Source organism: Nansenia antarctica, assembly GCF_963989245.1.
Source record: "Nansenia antarctica genome assembly, chromosome: 13".
NCBI lineage: Eukaryota > Metazoa > Chordata > Actinopteri > Argentiniformes > Microstomatidae > Nansenia > Nansenia antarctica.
In genome coordinates, this window is record NC_137683.1 from 666,077 (window position 1) to 686,178 (window position 20,102).

General features: G+C 49.4%; 1 protein-coding gene across 1 annotated transcript in view; it reads right to left on the bottom strand.

The window, feature by feature from the left end:
- The window catches only part of LOC308169769 (glypican-6-like), a gene marked incomplete at both ends in the record, with an annotated part of 249,102 nt that overhangs the window by 78,996 nt on the left and 150,004 nt on the right, over positions 1–20,102 (bottom strand). The gene's annotated exons all lie outside the window — the stretch shown is intronic.

Below are 20,102 nucleotides of genomic sequence, written 5' to 3' on the forward strand. Positions count from 1 at the left end.
CAGGTCTCCCCCACCCTGCAGGGCCTGGTTGTAGAGTCGGAGTGCAGCTGGAACAAAGGACTGTCCAAATCTTTTTGTACTTTGACGGGGGAGAACAAATCTGTGGCTGAACTTGCTCCTCATCCCCGCCAGCTCGCAGTACATCGGGTGGGAGGGATTGGCCAGCATGGCCGCCAGTTTTTTCCCCATCCTCTGTTCTGCCACCACCTCTAGGCTGTCCAGCCCGGTCCCCACCACAGAGCTGGCCTTCTTCACCAGTTTGTTTAGCTTCGCAGCATCCCTGGCACAGATGTTTCCACCCCAGCAGGCCACGGCGAAGAACAGAACGCTGGCAACCACCGACTGATAAAACATTTGCAGCAGCTTGTTGCAGACACCGAAAGACCTCAGCCTTCTCAGGAAAAACAGTCTGCTCTGCCCTTTCCTGAGAAGAGCCTCGGTGTTGTCAGTCCAGTCCAGTTTGTTATTAATTTGTACTCCCAGGTACCTGTAGGAGTCCACCCTCTCGACTTCCACCCCCTTGATGGTGATGGGGGCTGGGGTCCTTCTCTTCCTCCTAAAATCCACCACCAACTCCTTTGTTTTGCTGGTGTTAAGCAAAAGGTAGTTGGTGTCGCACCACTGCACAAAGCTCTCCACCAGGGCCCTGTACTCCTCATCCCTGTCGTCTGTGATGTAACCGACGATAGAGGAGTCATCCGAAAACTTCTGCAGGTGGCACTGGTCGGAGCTAAACTGGAAGTCGGAGGTATAGAGGGTGAAGAGAAAGGGTGACAGAACAGTTCCCTGGGGGGCACCGGTGTTGCACAACACCACCTTAGACTGACAGCCCTGCAGTCTCACATACTGACGCCTGTCTGTGAGGTAGTTGTGGATCCAAGCCGTCAGGGAGTCCTCCACACACATCACTGCTAGTTTGTCAGCCAGCAGTGATGGCTTGATAGTGTTAAATGCACTGGAGAAGTCGAAGAACATGGTCCTCACCATGCTCTGTGGCCTCTCCAGGTGTGTGTAGGCCCTGTGCAGCATGTAAATGATGGCATCCTCCACCCCCATGCTCTCCTGGTATGCAAACTGCCGGGGGTCCAGGAAGTCCTTCACCTGGGGCTTAAGGTGTTGCAGCACTAGCCTCTCCAGGATCTTCATGACCTGTGGTGTCAGGGCGACAGGTCTGTAGTCGTTTGGGGTGCTGGGCCGTCCCTTCTTTGGCACTGGGACGATGCAAGAGGTCTTCCAGAGCTGTGGCACCCTCCTCAGTCTTAGAGATAGACTGAAGAGATGTTGGAATGTGTCCGCCAGCTCTCCAGCACACACCTTCAGAACCCTGGGGTTGATGTTGTCTGGACCTCTGGACTTGTTCACATTCACCCTGGAAAGCTGCCTTCTCACCTGCTCAGATGTTATAAAGCTGTGAGTACCGGTGTCTCCAGGTGTGAAGCATGCTCCCTGGCTCCTGGTGTTGGTAAGGGGAGGCAGTTGCTGCTGGGGTGTGAGGGGGTCAGGGGGAGTGGGGGCTACTGTTGCCAGGGGTGCGGTACATTGGAGAGGGGAGGAGAGGGTCGGGGGCTGTGGGGGGTGACAGGGGGATGGTTGGTCAAACCTGTTAAAGAAGCAGTTCAGGTCATCCGCCTGCTCTCGGGTCCCCTCCACCACAGTATGTGGCTGCTTGTGGCCCGTGATCTTCTTGAAGCCCTTCCACACCTCCTTGGAGCTGTGGGCCTCTAGCCCGCCCTCCAATTTCCTCCTGTATTCCTCTTTGGCTGCTCTCAGCTCCTTCTTCACCTCCTTCTGAGTGGCCCTGGCTCCCTCAGTGTCCCCTGCCTTAAACAGCCTCCTCTTCCTTTTCAGAAGGTTCTTGATGTTCCCATTTATCCACGGCTTGTTGTTAGGAAAGCACCGTACCTTTTTAATGGGGACGATGCTCTCCTCGCAGAACTTGATATAGTCTGTGACACAGTCTAGCAGACCATCTATGTCCTCCCCGTGGACTCTCTGGAACATCCCCCAGTCGGTTGTTTCAAAACACGCCCTCAGCTCCTCCTCCACGTCTTCTGACCATTGCTGGACAGTCCTGGTGGTGATAGGCAGCCTTTTTATGATAGGGGTGTATGTTGGTTCCATCCAGACCATGTTGTGATCGGATGCCCCTAGTGGCGGGAGGGCAGTGGATGTGTAGGCTCCCTTCACATTGGCATATAGTTTGTCTAGTATTTTGTTCTCCCTTGTTTTACATGTGACATACTGGGTAAAATCCGTCAATGTCTTTTCCATATTTACATGGTTGAAGTCCCCATTCACAATGATAAATGCGTTTGGGTGAGCGGTCTGTATCCCCGCGATACAGGAATGGATGACGTCATTTGCGCGCGCCGGGGTCGCGCTTGGTGGAATGTAAACAGTCACGGCCACAACATGGGAAAACTCTCTCGGACAGAGATCTGGCCTCAAACCTAGCGCCAACAGTTCTATGTCTGGAGTGCAGACTTGCTCTTTGATTGTGATATGACCTGGCTTGCACCACTTGGAATTAACAAACACAGCGATCCCGCCTCCTTTGATCTTACCGCTGTTTCTCGTTCTGTCGGCGCGGACCATTGTGAAACCATCTTGTTCTACCGCTCCGTCTGGGATACCAGGATTCAGCCAGGATTCAGTCAGGAATAGCAGGCTGCATTTCCCATATTCCCCCTGTCCCTTCATCAGAGCAGAGAGCTCATCAGCCTTGTTGACCAGCGACCTGACGTTCCCCATAAGAACAGACGGCAGGTAGGTCCTCTTGGCTTGTCTGTCTCCCCTCGCCCTCACGAACGCTCCAGCCCTCGTTCCTCGTCTGCGCGTCTTTATTTCGCTGGGCATTCCTGTTGGATTCATCTATCCGCCAGTCAGAGCAGGGAAAAGTCATCTATGCTCAGGCCTGGGGCCATTGGCAGTCGTCGTGATACATTTTGGGGGACTGTACACGGGGGTAGTAGATGTCTCAGCAGGGACAGTTCAGGTGTAGCCTGAGGAGATGGAGGTCTTCAGTCTACGGTGGAAGACAGGGAGTGACTCTGCAGTTCTGACAGCAGTGGGAAGCTCCTCCCACCAGCGGGGAGCCAAGGGGGTGAAGAGACGTCAGCGGGTAGCACACGACAGCGGTTAGTCATAGCGGAGGATGGTGGTTAGTCATCGAGGAGGATAGACCACGCGTTATCACCACCTCTCTGCCCGCGATCAACATGTTTTCTACAAACAAAGGTTCTCTTAATCACAGCACAGTATGAATATACCACGTCAAGATATTTTTTGGACTGATGTTTTTCTCGCGAGACGATATCTAGAAGCGTTATTGCGGTATTGCTTCTAGATATCGTCTCGCAAGAAAAACATCAATCCCAAAAATATCTTGATTCATACTTCATACGTCCCTCTGCTTTCCCTCAGGGTTTGTTTACAGTTTTTCCTGGTTGTTTAAAATGATTCCCTGATTCACTACCTCACTCCCTCAAAATCCTAAACACAAATCTCAAGACTCACACACAAAATGCTAAATCCTACACTTCCTTTGCACAAGCACACTTTGCCCTCAAAACTCAAGCACAAAATGCTAAATCCTACACTTCCTTTGCACAAGCACACTTTGCCCTCAAAACTCAAGCACAAAATGCTAAATCCTATACTTCCTTTGCACAAGCACACTTTGCTCTCAAAACTCAAACACATACATCATACGAGTAGACATTCCAAGCACTCATTAAACACTGATGTGCAAAATGGAAAACACTATATATGAATGGAAAACACTGTAGGAATGCCTTAGCAGTGGAATCAGGACTTTGCATGTTCAGTGTTTCACCTGTTGGATGTGAAATATCGTACTGTATACCCAAAGAGAAAACACACAATACTTTGCCATCGAATTATATTTTATTTGTGCCCCAAATCTATGCATAGACTACTGTATGTCAGGGCAAACATGAATGATGAACATGAAGGATGAAAACAGGAAATGGAATTACAGCAAATGAGAATATATAAACAAACGTAAACAAAACAAAACTAGGCTGCATCCTCCCTCTGGTCCCTGCCTGGCCACAAGATCTCATCCACAATCATCCAAATTGATGATTGCAAAGTGCACAACAGCCTTTGGAGTTTAGGAATGTGATTGGCAGTGTGTTCTGAGTGAACATCAGGAGTGGAAAATCAGGAAGAGTGTGCAAGATATGGAGAATTGTGTTTAGTGAGCTGAAAGATGTGTGGTATGGAATGGGAAGATGTGTCTAAAGCAGGAAATGTGTGGTATGGAATGGGAAGATGAGTCTAAAGCAGGAAATGAGTGGTATGGAATGGGAAGATGAGTCTAAAGCAGGAAATGTGTGGTATGGAATGGGAAGATGAGTCTAAAGCAGGAAATGTGTGGTATGGAATGGGAAGATGAGTCTAAAGCAGGAAAATGTGCTTGGAGTTTAGCAGAATTGGTTGAGCAGTTGGTAAATGAGTTAGAGATTGTGCACATTGTGTCTGATGTTCCCCAAAATCTGTTTAAACAACCAGGAAAAACGGTATAAACAGTCTCCCTCTATCTGTCTTCACTAAAGGACAAGAGAGGAGAAGAGAGGAGAAGAGAGGAGAAGAGAGGAGATGAGAGGAGAGGAGAGGAGAGGAGAGGAGAGGAGAGGAGAGGAGAGGAGAGGAGAAGAGAGGAGAAGAGAGGAGAAGAGAGGGGAGGAGAGGAGAGGAGAGGAGAGGAGAGGAGAGGAGAGGAGAGGAGAAGAGAGGAGAAGAGAGGGGAGGAGAGGAGAGGAGAGGAGAGGAGAGGAGAAGAGAGGAGAAGAGAGGAGAAGAGAGGAGAAGAGAGGAGAAGAGAGGAGAAGAGAGGAGAAGAGAGGAGAGGAGAGGAGAGGAGAAGAGAGGAGAGGAGAGCAGAGGAGAAGAGAGGGGGCCCTAATGCACTGCATGAGACTGACTGGTCTGACAGGATGGGCTACACAGAAAATGGTAAACATACTGACTTATATACCACCTTATTCCAAAGCGCTTAACAATGGCCTCTCATTCACCCATTCACACACACATTCACACACAAACGGCGGCAAGCTACCATGCAAGGCGCCGGCCCACTCACTGGGAGACATTTGGGGTTCAGTGTCTTGCCCAAGGATCTGCCCAAGCCGATCTGCCGACCTTGCGATCATTAGACGCCGGCTCTACTGAGCAACAGCCTCTACCTCCTGAGCCACAGGCTCTACCTCCTGACCCACAGCCTCTACCTCCTGAGCCACAGCCTCTACCTCCTGAGACACAGCCACTACCTCCTGAGACACATCCTCTACCTCCTGAGACACAGCCTCTACCTCCTGAGACACAGCCTCTACCTCCTGAGACACAGCCTCTACCTCCTGAGACACAGCCTCTACCTCCTGAGACACAGCCTCTACCTCCTGACCCACAGCCTCTACCTCCTGAGACACAGCCTCTACCTCCTGAGCCACAGCCTCTACCTCCTGAGACACAGCCTCTACCTCCTGAGACACAGCCTCTACCTCCTGAGACACAGCCTCTACCTCCTGAGACACAGCCTCTACCTCCTGAGACACAGCCTCTACCTCCTGAGACACAGCCTCTACCTCCTGAGACACAGCCTCTACCTCCTGAGACACATACTCTACCTCCTGAGACACAGCCTCTACCTCCTGAGCCACAGCCTCTACCTCCTGACCCACAGCCTCTACCTCCTGAGCCACAGCCTCTACCTCCTGAGACACAGCCTCTACCTCCTGAGACACAGCCTCTACCTCCTGAGACACAGCCTCTACCTCCTGAGACACAGCCTCTACCTCCTGAGACACAGCCTCTACCTCCACCAGCCTCTACCTCCTGAGACACAGCCTCTACCTCCTGAGACACAGCCTCTACCTCCTGAGACACAGCCTCTACCTCCTGAGCCACAGCCTCTACCTCCTGAGACACAGCCTCTACCTCCTGAGCCACAGCCTCTACCTCCTGAGACACAGCCTCTACCTCCTGAGACACAGCCTCTACCTCCTGAGACACAGCTTCTACCTCCTGAGACACAGCCTCTACCTCCTGAGACACAGCCTCTACCTCCTGAGACACAGCATCTACCTCCTGAGACACAGCCTCTACCTCCTGAGACACAGCCTCTACCTCCTGAGACACAGCCTCTACCTCCTGAGCCACAGCCTCTACCTCCTGAGACACAGCCTCTACCTCCTGAGACACAGCCTCTACCTCCTGAGACACAGCCTCTACCTCCTGAGACACAGCCTCTACCTCCTGAGACACAGCCTCTACCTCCTGAGACACAACCTCTACCTCCTGAGACACAGCCTCTACCTCCTGAGACACAGCCTCTACCTCCTGAGACACAGCATCTACCTCCTGAGACACAGCATCTACCTCCTGAGACACAACCTCTACCTCCTGACCCACAGCCTCTACCTCCACCAGCCTCTACCTCCTGAGACACAGCCTCTACCTCCTGAGACACAGCCTCTACCTCCTGAGACACAGCCTCTACCTCCTGAGACACAGCCTCTACCTCCTGAGACACAGCCTCTACCTCCTGAGACACAGCCTCTACCTCCTGAGACACAGCCTCTACCTCCTGAGACACAGCCGCCCCAACCAACAAACTCAAAAGGACGGGATGACAGGATGAGGTACACAGCTTGGGTCTAGATGACAGTAGGGGTACACAGCTCTCTGGTCTAGATGACAGTATGGGGGTACACAGCTCTATGGTCTAGGTCAGTGTTTCTCAACCCTCTCCTCGGGGCGCCCCAGCCACATCACATATTTGATCTGTTCCACCACCAGCACACCTGATTCAACTAATCAAGTACAAAGCAATTATGGTTTGTACTGAGGGTCTGTGGGCGTGGGCGTGTGTCTGTGGAAGTGTGTGTATGTATGTGTGTGTGTGTGTGTGTGTGTGTGTGTGTGTGTGTGTGTGTGTGTGTGTGTGTGTGTGTGTGTGTGTGTGTGTGTGTGTGTGGGTGAGTGGCTTGGCTGAGGTCAAGGTAGTCATGCAATGACAGGACGGGGAAGTATGGAGGAGTCAGCAGAGAGAGTCAGAGCAGGGTGGGAGAGGAGCAGGGCAGGGGAGGAGTGGTGATCCAAACCTGACAGGGTTCAACTCCGCTCAGAACTTCTTCAATGACAGCACCAACATGCTGCATGACTCCCAGTAGGGGGGGGTCTACTCTAGTGATCTGCTCTGCTACAGATGAAGATGAAAGACAGACATCTCTTTCATATCTTCTCTTGGAGGGAAAAAAAGATAAAGAAAAGCATCGGTGGTTCAACAGCACCCAGCGTCACAGGCTCTAGATACCCCCCCTCCTCTCTGTTCAGTCTTATACCCCCCCTCCTCTCTGTTCAGTCTTATACCCCCCTCCTCTCTGTTCAGTCTTATACCCCCCCTCCTCTCTGTTCAGTCTTATACCCCCTCCTCTCTGTTCAGTCTTATATCCCCCCTCCTCTCTGTTCAGTCTTATACCCCCCCTCCTCTCTGTTCAGTCTTATACCCCCCCTCCTCTCTGTTCAGTCTTATACCCCCCCTCCTCTCTGTTCAGTCTTATACCCCCCCTCCTCTCTGTTCAGTCTTATACCCCCCTCCTCTCTGTTCAGTCTTATACCCCCCTCCTCTCTGTTCAGTCTTATACCCCCTCCTCTCTGTTCAGTCTTATACCCCCCTCCTCTCTGTTCAGTCTTATACCCCCCCTCCTCTCTGTTCAGTCTTATACCCCCCCTCCTCTCTGTTCAGTCTTATACCCCCCCCTCCTCTCTGTTCAGTCTTATACCCCCCTCCTCTCTGTTCAGTCTTATACCCCCCTCCTCTCTGTTCAGTCTTATACCCCCCTCCTCTCTGTTCAGTCTTATACCCCCCTCCTCTCTGTTCAGTCTTATACCCCCCTCCTCTCTGTTCAGTCTTATACCCCCCTCCTCTCTGTTCAGTCTTATACCCCCCCCTCCTCTCTGTTCAGTCTTATACCCCCCCTCCTCTCTGTTCAGTCTTATACCCCCCCTCCTCTCTGTTCAGTCTTATACCCCCCCTCCTCTCTGTTCAGTCTTATACCCCCCCTCCTCTCTGTTCAGTCTTATACCCCCCCTCCTCTCTGTTCAGTCTTATACCCCCCTCCTCTCTGTTCAGTCTTATACCCCCCTCCTCTCTGTTCAGTCTTATACCCCCCTCCTCTCTGTTCAGTCTTATACCCCCCCTCCTCTCTGTTCAGTCTTATACCCCCCCTCCTCTCTGTTCAGTCTTATACCCCTCCCCCCCATCCTCCTCTCTGTTACATTTCGATTTTTAATCAGATAGCATTGGCTCCTGCTTCAATAAAGCTATGAATGTGTTTGTGTGTGTACGTGGTGTGTGTGTGTGCGTGTAGATTAATTTAGCCTAGCGAAGCTGACAGAACAGGTAGAGGTACAAGAGACTGAAGACCCACCTCTAAATGCTACACCTTAACTGCTCCTCCTGACATCTACTACCCCGCAGCACTGCGTCTCCTGAGACACCTACTTCCCACTATACTGTGTCTCCTAAGATGTCTACTTCCACCGTTGTACTGTTTCTCCAGTGTCTTAAAAAGCAAGCAAACAAACAAACAAAAACGTTCTTCTTCTATCAGGACGACTGCCAATGGCCCCGGGCCTGAGCTAGATTACTCTTCCGACTGGTGAATTGATGATTCCCTTGCTTAGTCAAATGTATTGATTGTAAGTCGCTTTGGAATAAGGCGTCTGCTAAATGCCAAACATTTTAAAAGGTACAGCAAGCCCCATGTTATCTACCAGCTTCTCTTTCTGAATAATAAAATAAACTCTTAGCAGCTTTTCTGCCGTATTCTGTGTAGTACAGTATGTCTCCCTGAAGTGTTATTGATCATCAATCACAGAGACATTGGGCCCTATTATGCACTTCATAAGTCTTAAGCAATAAGACGAGGCGGTAGATCTAAACTTAAGACGTGGAGGCGTGGTCAAGGCCACTTTGCTATTATGCGTGCGGTAGTGGGCGCCTAAAACCCGGCGCTAAGCAAAGAAATTAGTCATGGGTGTGTTTTGGGCGTCTTCTCAATCAACCCAATCAGCGTGCCAGGTGCCATTACCTTTAAGAACCGGCTGCGTTGAGTCTTTAGCGCTATGCTATTATGGAAGTCCTAAGAAGGAGGTCAGCGTGCTTCTCTGCAGAAGAAAGTAACAAGCTCGTGCATGAGGTCATTGCTGACCAAACGACATATGTCAGTTACTGCCTGACGGGTGAAGCACAGCTCATACAAGCATTGCTGCTCTGTAAACAGAATAAAATAATATATATATAGGCTATATTATACATATTTTAATAATAGGCTATAATATAATTGTAATTGCAATATATTATAGCATTATTAACAGTTGGATCACCAATTGAAAGCGCTAAAATGCTTAGATCACGAATCCAGGATTGATTTGAGATTTGTCAGCCCGAGGTAACAAAGTCGTTGCCGGTATATGCGCTCGGCGCGCCGTCTTTGTCTATCATAATTCCTTCCTAGGATATATTTCATTGTTCTCTCTCTCTGGCTTAACATTTGCCAGTGGTGGCATTTATACTGTGACCGTAATTGACGTCTTGCCGTGGAGCCACGTGCGTGTTCATGTGTGCCCACATGCATGCGCAAACCGCGGAGGCGCGCTCGTGTTTCAAAACGTGCATGAAGTCTAAACTTAAGAACTTTTCAAACCACTTCTTAGCGCTAGGAGCAAAGTCAGATCGCATAATAGCAGGGGCGCCTAGTGCACTTCATTAACATATGAACACTCCCACAATGAGTAATATATGCACGGGAGTTTTACGTCTTATGTGTGGGCGCCTATCGACACCTGCATAATAGCAGTAGCGCGTATGAAGCGCATAATAAGGGTGGCGGTAGGTCTTAACCTGGCGGTGCGTCTTAATTAAGACTTAAGACGGAAGTTAAGAAGTGCATAATAGGGCCCAGTATCTCTCTCTCCCAGAGCACCTGATCTACACCAGGGGTGTGGGGGGGGTCATCAGTAAACACGCCAGGAGCTTTTTTATTTATTTAGATGTTTTTATGCCATTTCTGCTTTATTGGGATAGACACAGTAGAGATTGACAAGAAGGATGGGTGAGAGAGAGAGAGGAGGGATGACATGCAGGATGAGTGAGAGAGAGCGTGGAGGGATGACATGCAGGATGGGTGAGAGAGAGAAGGAGGAGGGATGACAGGAAGGATGGGCGTCTCCTCACAGCTCCTTCAAGGCAACTCTCTTTCTATCCAGACAGAGACGGCTGCCGTAGGTCAGGTGAGGATACGCCGGTATGCAATGTTCTCTAAAACAAGGACATTGTTTATGCGCACTAGCGTCGAACGTTGGAGTAGGTATAAGTGGTAATACAGAAACAGAATCCGGCATTTCACGGTGAGTGGGTATACATTAAAATAAAAAAAGTATCAATCAGTTTTTCAGGTCAAGCATGACATTCAGCTGTAGAACATGAGCCGTTCAGGCTAGAAGGCAAACTGAATACACTCCGCAAATGTTACATGCGCAAGGGATGTGTTTGTTAAACAACGACTAAAAAACAATTCTCCGCTCTCTTGACACCTTGTAGGATACACTTACCTGCACGTTAATAAACGTTGCTATACTACAACTTTACTATAATACCTGTAGTGGAAGCACTCGTCAATGTAACAACATTGCGTCAATATGTTATTACACAGTAATTACTAAACGTTGGTAAATCCTTTGTAATGGAGTTGGGCAGTAGCCTACAGCAACTAACCCTAACCCCCTAAGTCTAACCCCTAACTCTAACCTAAACCCCTAACCTATAACCCTAACCCCTAACTCTAACCTCTAACCTTAAACCCTAACTCTAACCTATAACCCTTAACCCCTAACTATAACCTATGACCCTAACCAAATGTTAAAATGTTACACTTGCAAGGGATGTGTTTTTTAAACAACGACCAACATTTTTTTTCCTGCTCTCTTGACACCTTGTAGGATACACTTACCTGCACGTTAATAAACGTTGCTATACTACAACTTTACTGTAATACCTGTAGTGGAAGCACTCGTCAATGTAACAACATTGTATCAATATGTTATTACACGCTAATTACTAAACGTTGTAAATCCTTTGTAATGGAGTTGGGCAGTAGCCTACAGCAACTAACGCTAACCCCCTAACCCTAACCTCTAACTCTAACCTCTAACCCTAAACCCCAACCCTAACCTCTAACCCTAACCTCTAACTCTAACCTCTAACCCTAACCTCTAACTCTAACCTCTAACCCCAACCCTAAACTCTAACCTATAACCCCAACCCTAAACTCTAACCTATAACCCCAACCCTAAACTCTAACCTATAACCCCAACCCTAAACTCTAACCTATGACCCAAAACCCCAACTCCTAACCCCTAACCCTAGGGTAAAACATGGGGTTAAGATTAAGAAATGTTTAATGCCAGCATTTTTGCAGATGAGCAGTGTGAATTCAATTATCCATTACAAATATATATGTTAGGCACACACAGACACACACACAGACACACACACACACACACACACACACACACACACACACACATACACACACACACACATGCACAGACACACACAGACACACACTGCTGTGGCTGAGAGCCATGGAGAGACAGGGGAAGGGAAGGGGGAATGTAATCTAGTCATCTTGTTAACAGACATTTACAGTGGATGGAGTTTTCCCCAGAGACAGAACCAGGCTGTAGGTAGACCCACTGGGCAGAGACAGAACCAGGCTGTAGGTAGACCCACTGGGCAGAGACAGAACCAGGCTGTAGGTAGACCCACTGGGCAGAGACAGAACCAGGCTGTAGGTAGACCCACTGGGCAGAGACAGAACCAGGCTGTAGGTAGACCCACTGGGCAGAGACAGAACCAGGCTGTAGGTAGACCCACTGGGCTGAGACAGAACCAGGCTGTAGGTAGACCCACTGGGCTGAGACAGAACCAGGCTGTAGGTAGACCCACTGGGCTGAGACAGAACCAGGCTGTAGGTAGACCCACTGGGCTGAGACAGAACCAGGCTGTAGGTAGACCCACTGGGCTGTGTGGGACCAGACAGAACCAGTGTGAGATGAACACAGTCATCTGCTCATCTGGTGTTAAGTGCTGTGATAATACCACAGCCCAGGGTTTGTGAGTGTCTGTGTGTCTGTTTGTGTGTGTGTGTGTGTGTGTGTGTGTGTGTGTGCTCCTGTGTGTGAGTATGCGTGCTTTCTCCTGTGTGTGTGTATAAAGTCCATTCATTCATTCATTCATTCATTCATTCATTCATTCATTCATTCATATGTGCCTTCTCAAGAGTGTGTGCGTGTGTGTGCATGTGTGCCTTCTCGAGAGTGAGAGAGAGTGTGTGTATGTGTGCCTTCTCGAGAGTGAGAGAGAGTGTGTGTATGTGTGCCTTCTCGAGAGTGAGAGAGAGAGTGTGTGTATGTGTGCCTTCTCGAGTGTGTGTGTGTGTGTGTGTGTGTGTGTGTGCCAGCACCACTGAACAGACCCCTGCTTACAGTATGTGGTCATCGCTCTCCTGCAGTCAGGACTGCTGGTGTGAGCAGCATTATTTATGGACAATTAAACATTTAGTAAGCCATAATAAAGTTGAAGGCCTCCCTCCTCGTCCTCCTTACATCAGCCTGGGCTGACTGATCGCTACGCAGCCCCATTAGGGAAAAACAATATAACAGGTTACCACAGCAACGATACAACACATTACCGCGGCAACAATAAAGATGGCTTCCCTAGCTCCGGGTGAGACAGAGTGCTGAGGAGGAGAGAGACAATGATGAGGCCTGGAAAAGAGGAGGGAGTTAAAAAGGAGGGAGTTGTTGAAAAGCACCAGTCGGTTATGGCGGTTATGAGCAACAAGGGGTTAAGCAGGCGCACATGGTGTGTGTGTCTGGTCCCTTAAGGAACAACAGAGAGAGAGAGAGAGAGAGAGAGAGAGAGAGAGAGAGAGAGAGAGAGAGAGAGAGAGAGAGAGGAAGCGAGGAGACGAAAATTGCTTTTGTGCCAACCGACTGACGAAGTTGTGAAAAATTACACTGTCGTCACCAAGGCGGAAAGGTCAGGTAGAGCAGGGGGAACCAGAGGGGGTGGGGGGCGCGGGCGGGGGGGTGGAGAGAAACAGCTACAATTCATCTCACAGTTTTGTCATAATTATTCTGACAGGGATCTGTTGCTCCCTTGCATCCCCACGTCTCCTGAATCCACCACAGCGTCACGCTACAACAGTCACGCTACAACAGTCACGCTACAACAGTCACACTACAACAGTCACACTACAACAGTCACGCTACAACAGTCACGCTACAACAGTCACACTACAACAGTCACACTACAACAGTCACACTACAACAGTCACACTACAACAGTCACACTACAACAGTCACGCTACAACAGTCACGCTACAACAGTCACGCTACAACAGTCACGCTACAACAGTCACGCTACAACAGTCACACTACAACAGTCACGCTACAACAGTCACACTACAACAGTCACACTACAACAGTCACACTACAACAGTCACACTCACACTACAACAGTCACACTACAACAGTCACACTACAACAGTCACACTACAACAGTCACGCTACAACAGTCACACTACAACAGTCACACTACAACAGTCACACTACAACAGTCACACTACAACAGTCACACTACAACAGTCACACTACAACAGTCACACTACAACAGTCACGCTACAACAGTCACGCTACAACAGTCACACTACAACAGTCACACTACAACAGTCACGCTACAACAGTCACACTACAACAGTCACACTACAACAGTCACACTACAACAGTCACACTACAACAGTCACAATACAACAGTCACGCTACAACAGTCACACTACAACAGTCACGCTACAACAGTCACACTACAACAGTCACGCTACAACAGTCACACTACAACAGTCACACTACAACAGTCACACTACAACAGTCACACTACAACAGTCACACTACAACAGTCACACTACAACAGTCACGCTACAACAGTCACGCTACAACAGTCACGCTACAACAGTCACACTACAACAGTCACACTACAACAGTCACACTACAACAGTCACACTACAACAGTCACACTACAACAGTCACACTACAACAGTCACACTACAACAGTCACACTACAACAGTCACGCTACAACAGTCACACTACAACAGTCACACTACAACAGTCACACTACAACAGTCACGCTACAACAGTCACACTACAACAGTCACACTACAACAGTCACACTACAACAGTCACGCTACAACAGTCACACTACAACAGTCACACTACAACAGTCACACTACAACAGTCACACTACAACAGTCACGCTACAACAGTCACGCTACAACAGTCACGTCACGCTACAACAGTCACGCTACAACAGTCACACTACAACAGTCACACTACAACAGTCACGCTACAACAGTCACACTACAACAGTCACACTACAACAGTCACACTACAACAGTCACGCTACAACAGTCACACTACAACAGTCACGCTACAACAGTCACACTACAACAGTCACGCTACAACAGTCACACTACAACAGTCACGCTACAACAGTCACGCTACAACAGTCACACTACAACAGTCACACTACAACAGTCATGCTACAACAGTCACACTACAACAGTCACACTACAACAGTCACGTCACGCTACAACAGTCACGCTACAACAGTCACGCTACAACAGTCACACTACAACAGTCACACTACAACAGTCACGCTACAACAGTCACACTACAACAGTCACACTACAACAGTCACACTACAACAGTCACACTACAACAGTCACACTACAACAGTCACACTACAACAGTCACACTACAACAGTCACACTACAACAGTCACGCTACAACAGTCACACTACAACAGTCACGCTACAACAGTCACGCTACAACAGTCACACTACAACAGTCACACTACAACAGTCACGCTACAACAGTCACGCTACAACAGTCACACTACAACAGTCACACTACAACAGTCACACTACAACAGTCACACTACAACAGTCACGCTACAACAGTCACGCTACAACAGTCACACTACAACAGTCACACTACGCTCTCCCAACACTCAAGCGCAAACGTTGGAGGCGAGACCGTAAGCAACGCCGAGGACGAAGGGGGGGCCTGCTAGCCAGGCTGAGGAGAAGCCCGAACAAACCTGCTTTGCCGAGTATTTTCCTATCCAACATCAGGTCCCTGGCAAACAAGATGGACGAATTGAGACTACAGGTCGTTACCAATAACATCGTGGGAGATAGCTGTGTGATTATTCTCACGGAAACCTGGCTAAATGACACTATCCTGGACTCCGCGGTAAGCCTAGAAGGGAGAACCCTACACCGGGCAGACCGGACTTTGCTTAGTGGGAAGACCCGCGGAGGTGGGCTCATTATATCTACGAAGGACAGCTGGTGCTTAAACACGAAAACTGTAAGTAGCCACTGCTCCCCAAACCTGGAATACTTGACTGTTAAATGCCGACCCACTTACCTCCCGAGGGAATTCAACGCAGTGTACATTACATGTGTTTACATTGCACCAAACGCAGATGGTAGCTTAGCATTGGTGCGGCTATATGACGTCATCAGTGGTGAACAGAGCGCGGACCCACAGGCAGTCCATATTATCGCCGGAGACTTTAATCATGCCGACCTGAAGGTAGTACTACCCAAGTTCTATCAGCATGTTAAATGTGCAACAAGAGGAGAAAAAACACTGGATAAGGTATACACCAACATCAAGCGTGCTTACAAGGCTAGACCGCTAGCTCATCTAGGCATGTCTGACCATGTGTCAATCCTCCTGATCCCAGCCTACACTACCATGAGGAAAAGTGCTCCCATCACCACTAAGACTGTCAGAACCTGGCCAGAAGGGTCCGCTCCACTGCAGATCTGCCTAAATGACACCTCATGGCAGGAATATGAGCATGAGGACCTGGAACAGTTCACGTCGTCGGTTCTGAACCACATAGTGAACTGCACCAACTCAGTCACCGTGGACAAACGGGTCCGGGTCTACCCCAACACGAAGCCATGGATGACTGTGAAGGTCCAAAAACTGATCAATGAGAGGGACAACGCCTTCTTCGCAGGGAAGGGCACACTGCTGTACAGCACCACCAGGGCTAACCTAAAGCGCGGCATCCGGGAGGCCAAGGCAGACCACAGAGAGAAGATTGAGGAATGCTTCCTGAGCAACGACTCCAGGCAGGTGTGGCAGGGGGTTCAGCACATGACAAACTTCAGAGCCAACAGGCTCACAGCCGCAGAGGACGACCCCCTGCTGGCGGAAAAGCTGAACTCCTTCTACGCCCGGTTCGACGAGGGGCGAACGGAGGTAACCACAACACAAACACCACTCTCTCCAGCTCTCAGCAGCCTCACCCTCACAGAGCATGAAGTGAGACGCGTGCTGAAGGCGGTGGACCCCAGGAAAGCCTCGGGGCCGGATGGCGTCCTGGGACGGGTGCTGAGGGACTGCGCCGACCAGCTGGCCGGGGTTTTCACCAACATCTTCAACCAGTCCCTGTCCCAGGCCACCATCCCACCCTGCCTGAAAACCTCAACTACCAACCCAGTCCCGAAGAAAAGCACGGTGAGCTGCCTAAACGACTACCGCCCGGTGGCACTCACACCAATCATCATGAAGTGCTTCGAGAAACTAGTCCGGGCCCACATAGTCACACGCCTCCCGCCCAACCTGGATCCATACCAGTTCGCCTACAGAGCCCACAGGTCCACAGAGGACGCCATCGCGACGACTCTCCACGCCACTCTATCCCACCTGGAGAGGGGAAACAGCTACGCGAGACTGCTCTTTGTGGACTTCAGCTCTGCCTTCAACACCATCCTTCCAGACAGGCTAGTGACCAAACTACTAGACCTGGGACTATCACACTCTATATGTGCATGGATCAAGGACTTCCTGTCCGACCGCCCCCAGAGGGTGCGGGTGGGCTCCCACACCTCCACAGCCCTCAGACTCAGCACTGGGTCCCCCCAGGGCTGCGTGCTAAGCTCCATCCTCTACAACCTCTACACCTACGACTTCACCCCCGTCCACCCCAGCAACTCCATCGTAAAGTTTGCAGACGACACCACCGTGGTGGGCTGCATCTCGGGGGGGGACGAGGCGGCGTACAGGGATGAGGTAGAGCAGCTGAGCAAGCTGTGCAAGGTTAACAACCTGCTGCTGAACCAGTCAAAGACCCAGGAAATCATCGTGGACTTCAGGAGGAAAAAATCTGAGGTCCAGCCCCTGCTCATCGACGGAGAGAGCGTGGAGAGAGTCTCAACCCTCCGATTCCTGGGGGTGCACATACAGGATGACCTGTCCTGGAAGAACAACACAGCAGCCACCATCAAGAAGGCACAACAGCGGCTCTACTTCCTGAGAGTCCTCAGGAAGGAACACAACAAGCAGGAGATACTGGTGGCCTTCTACTGCGGCGCAGTGAAGAGCATCCTCACCTACTGCATCTGCAACTGGTTCTCCAGCTGCACAACCGCAGAGAGAAATGCGCTACAGAGAGTCGTGAGAACAGCCCAGAAGATCACCGGCGCCCCCCTCCCCTCTCTGGAAGAGCTGTACAACACACGCTGCCTCAGGAAGGCCTCCAAGATCTCCAGAGACCCAACCCACCCTGGGTACGAACACTTTGCCCGGCTGCCCTCGAAAAGGCGGTACAGGACCATGGCCGCAAGGACAAACAGACTGAAGCTCAGCTTCTACCCCAGGGCCATCCAGGCCCTGAACACAGCAAAGACCTAGGTTCTGGGCCCTGGACAGTCTGGACGGATTGATGGCAGCTGCTGGATTGAAAAAATCAGGTGTAGTGCTGAGGCACAAATGTGTACATTTCAAGCCTGCAAACTGCGACACTTTAAATGAATGTGCAATAACACTATGTGCAATATGACAACCCTAGTCGTTTTATCTGTACAGTATAGTATAGTGGATAGTGTACATAGCCTTTATTTATGTAAATCAGCTCCTTTCCCTTCTTATTTTTTTAGTTGTTTTTTTTTCTTTCCTAGCACCAGGGGAGCCACCCCTCCCAAATTTCGTTGTTTGGTACCTGTACTATAGCAATGACAATAAAGACCATTCATTTATTCATACAACAGTCACGCTACAACAGTCACAGCTTTTCACCATCCTGACGCCTCGGTGGTGGAACGAGCTTCCCACTGCTGTCAGCACTGCAGAGTCACTACCTATCTATCCTATCTATCTTTAGCCGTAGATTGAAGACCTCCATCTCTTCAGGCTACATCTCAACTGTCCCTCCTAAAGACCTCCTCATCCCACTACCTCCCCTGTACAGTTTCTCTACTGTAAATACATAAATAAAACAAAAATAATAATGATTCCTTCTTCTAGCATTGTGACTGCCAATGGCCTCTGGTGCTAGCGTCGATATATTTTCCTTATGATGACTGATGGACAGATGATTCATTTAAGCCTGGTACACATAAGGATTTTCTAAATCTTAACAATTGTTTTATCTGAGAGAGACCCCACACATGAAGATATAAAATCATGGATTGAACAGTTTTGATCGTAGTGTGTGTGGTGTGCTCCGATATACGACCACAAGCATAAAGATCTGTTCTCCGACAGTCTGGAGTCTCTTCCCCCAAGCCAGATATCTCACGTGATCAGGGTAGTAGTACCCTGACTGACCTGTAGAGGCAGCCGTGTGTGACAGGAGAAATAAAGCTCACTTGTTGATTGGCTACATTCCATTCCACGTCACAATCAGACTCGGGTGTTGTCAATTTCACCCACACACATGACTTTTGGTCGTAAATATTGAACACGTTTAATATTTACGATTGTCGGCCCCGACCATTTTCCGAGCAGATTGTCGGGAGAAATGGACTCTTAACACCTCACACCACAGGATAATCTTGTAGGATAATCTTTAGAGCTATCGGATAATCAGGCATTTGCTGTCCTTGGTCGGAAGGGGGAAAATTGGGCCAAGATCGGCCAGATTATCTTTATGTGTGTACCCGGCTTTACAGAGCATTTGTAAAGTATTCAGACCTGGACAACCACACAGGCTGATTGATTTGGGAACCTGAACAACTTGGATGATGAAGCAGAGGAATGATTCTGATTGGTTATTTAGACGCCCAACGAGTGATCAAGATAAGTTCTGATGGTGACTCAGTTCTGATGGTGACTCAGTTCTGATGGTGACTCAGTTCTGATGGTGACTCAGTTCTGATGGTGACTCAGTTCTGATGGTGACTCAGTTCTGATGGTGACTCAGTTCTGATGGTGACTCAGTTCTGATGGTGACTCAGTTCTGATGGTGACTCAGTTCTGGGCTCAGACCACCAGGCCCAGCCTCCTCCTCTGCTGCTGATACAACAAATAAAACATTCCTTAAACACAGAAGTTGTTCTTGTCCTTTATTTTCTTACAATCCAGTCCAGGATACATATGAATACGCCCCAGTAAGACTCCTCTCTGCCTCCGTTCAATCATAGAGTCACTGGGGACGTGGACACATTTATCTTTTGTTATTTTTGTCATGAGTTTTTGTTATTGCTTCAGTTTTTTTGTTATTATCTTAGAATAAGGAAAGGTAAGATAAGCCTTTTCCTTTAATTTTTTTGTTTCACATTTCATTTAATGCCTTATTGATGTGTTTTCTTTGCTCATACACAAAAGAAGGACAGAAATACTACTCGGAAACACCGAAATGCTACCACTACTACTCCTACTACCACCACAGCAGTGCTGCAGTATAACAGTGAGCTCTGTAGCGTCTCTGTTAGTCTGCTGGGGGAGTTTAGCCCCCAGAGGAGTCTGGGCCACCACACAATCACTCCTCTGAGACGCTGGTAGCAGAGGCCTGCTGGCCGGCCGCCTCAATGCTGCTGCTGCTCTCTTACACAGAACAGATACACACCAGAACCACACAGAACAGATACACACCAGAAACACACAGAACAGATACACACCAGAAACACACCAGCATGGAGACTGCTTCACA